Raw genomic sequence first — 2,500 nt, forward strand, 5'->3', positions numbered from 1 at the left:
AATCCGTTTGAGGTGGGACGTGCTGAAGCTGAGCGTCCTGAGAATGGGCCTGGTGTTTGAGGTGGGACGTGCTGAAGCTGAGCGTCCTGAGAATGGGCCTGGTGTTTGAGGTGGGATGGTCTGAAGCTGATCTTCCTGAGAATGGGCCTGGTGTTTGAGGTGGGACGTGCTGAAGCTGAGCGTCCTGAGAATGGGCCTGGTGTTTGAGGTGGGATGGTCTGAAGCTCAGCTTCCTGAGAATGGGCCTGGTGTTTGAGGTGGGACGTGCTGAAGCTGAGCGTCCTGAGAATGGGCCTGGTGTTTGAGGTGGGATGGTCTGAAGCTCAGCTTCCTGAGAATGGGCCTGGTGTTTGAGGTGGGATGGTCTGAAGCTCAGCTTCCTGAGAATGGGCCTGGTGTTTGAGGTGGGACGTGCTGAAGCTGATCTTCCTGAGAATGGGCCTGGTGTTTGAGGTGGGACGTGCTGAAGCTGAGCGTCCTGAGAATGGGCCTGGTGTTTGAGGTGGGACGTGCTGAAGCTCAGCTTCCTGAGAATGGGCCTGGTGTTTGAGGTGGGACGTGCTGAAGCTCAGCTTCCTGAGACTGGGCCTGGTGTTTGAGGTGGGACGTGCTGAAGCTCAGCTTCCTGAGCGCGGGTGTGTGAGAGGGACACGCGCACCTTTCCGCCGTGGGCCGGGAGCAGCCGGGGGCCCCGGGCTGATCAGGAAAGAGCGACGGAGGCGAGGGCGGGAGCGGCGGAAAGGGGAATTCAGAGAGCGGGAGGGTGAGAAACCCGGGGAGTTCCAGCCGCCGCTCGCTCGCTCGCTCTCTCGCTCGCTCGCCCAACCTGCTCTCCCACTAGCGAAGCGGCTGTTTCTGTGCGCCGGTTTCCAGTGATCACGTTCCTTTCGCACTGAACCTGAGCGCACCGTGTAGCAGCTGTGTGAGAAGGGGAGAAACGCGCGCGTGCGGCGGGGTGGGAACGGGGCGTGAGTGGGGCGTGGGCCTTTGCTCGGAGTTAGCTCTGCGTCCTCTAGCGTGCTGAAGCTGGCCGTGTTGCCTGGATCAAGCAATGAGGAAGTAATAAAAAAAAAAACAACAGATCAACACAGTTCAGCACAGCTGAGCACAGTTCAGTTGGAAGAAAGCATCACCTTATGTAACGACTTGCCTGCCGGTGGCGTAGTTGCGTTTCTCCGTTCACCCCCAACTCCTCGTTTGCATGGTTGGATTCCCAGAGGTGGCACGATTATGGATTTTTCCATGACGAAGTGAAGGCATTTTTCTCCAGTCTGGCGTTATTAATAATAACGTCAAAATGGAAAGCTTTAGAAAAAAAAGATGTAATTGGGTTTTTGTGCAGAGATGCTTTTAGAGAATTTAATCAAACGCGATTGTCGGCGAGATTACATTTTTTTATATACGCGGCAGACAAGTAGCTCCCCTCGTTAACAGCGAATCGTTAAGTGAGCTAAAAACACGGAGATGAGTTCCTCGTCTGCCCCTCGATTACAATTTCATTTAGCGAGCTCCGCGCACTTCTGAAACTCTGTGACTGCCCTCCCGAGTTTGAGTGTGAGGAGCGGCAGCGTCGCAGCAGAGGTGTGAGAAGCCGGGCGCTGTGGAAACGCGCTTCATTCATTAAACTGTGGCCGAACGTCAGCTGAGGTAGCCGCGCTAGTGCTAGTGTGTTTGAGGCTCGCCCTCACCTGTCCGTCAAACCGTGCTCTGCTTTTAATTGGCTGTGTAAAATCCGCCCCCGCCCACCTCAGCTTCTCTCTGGACTTACACGAGCGTGGTGTATGGCACTAGGTGCGCATGCTAAACGGCTAAAATGCGAGATGCTACAGACTGTAATTGGCTGGATTGGATGCAAATGGACTGTGTCAGCCCAACGCTGTGCGGTGTTGTGAATGCGTAGGGTAGAGAGAGGTCGATGAAGCCGAGCTCTAACTGAACTTCACCCTGTGTTCATTTCTCAGCTGCTGTAGCGCAGTCCTGAGCTGGCCCTTGTAGGGCGATTCGACCGTGATTGGCCAAACCAGTTTCTCCGAAAGAAACTTGCATGAAAGTCTCATACGTCCTTTGACACAGGACCAGAAGGTGAACTATGACTTTGAGCGCTGAAAAAAAAAAACCCAAATCACGGGCCGCTGCGAGTGTGTGTGTGTATGTGTGTGTGTCTGTGTGTGTGTGCGCGCGTGCGTGTAGTGTGTAGTGTGTAGTGTGTAGTGTGTGTATGTGTGTGTGTGTGTGTGTGTGTGTGTAGTGTGTAGTGTGTGTGTGTGTGTGTGTGTGTGTGTGTGTGTGACCAGCTGCAGGCCCTGTCAGCGCCATGGCAACCTCTCCGCTCCGCAGCCTTTGCGGTCGGGCTCCGCCCCTCCGGCGGCGGAAGGTTCTGGCGTTTGCGCCCTGGCTGCTGAGCCACACCGTCGTGCGTTCCGCTCCACGACTCGGCGCCTCAGGCTGCGCTCTTCAGCACGGCCCAATGACAGGCGCCTGGCAGGCCGGGAGGGCGTGG

The 2,500-nt window shown here is 55.8% G+C and overlaps 1 protein-coding gene across 1 annotated transcript in view; it reads left to right on the forward strand.

Annotated features, from left to right (window-relative positions):
• erfl3 (Ets2 repressor factor like 3) overlaps positions 1–2,500 on the forward strand; it is a 48,013-nt gene that overhangs the window by 36,924 nt on the left and 8,589 nt on the right. The gene's annotated exons all lie outside the window — the stretch shown is intronic.

Source organism: Anguilla anguilla, chromosome 1 (genome assembly GCF_013347855.1).
Source record: "Anguilla anguilla isolate fAngAng1 chromosome 1, fAngAng1.pri, whole genome shotgun sequence".
NCBI lineage: Eukaryota > Metazoa > Chordata > Actinopteri > Anguilliformes > Anguillidae > Anguilla > Anguilla anguilla.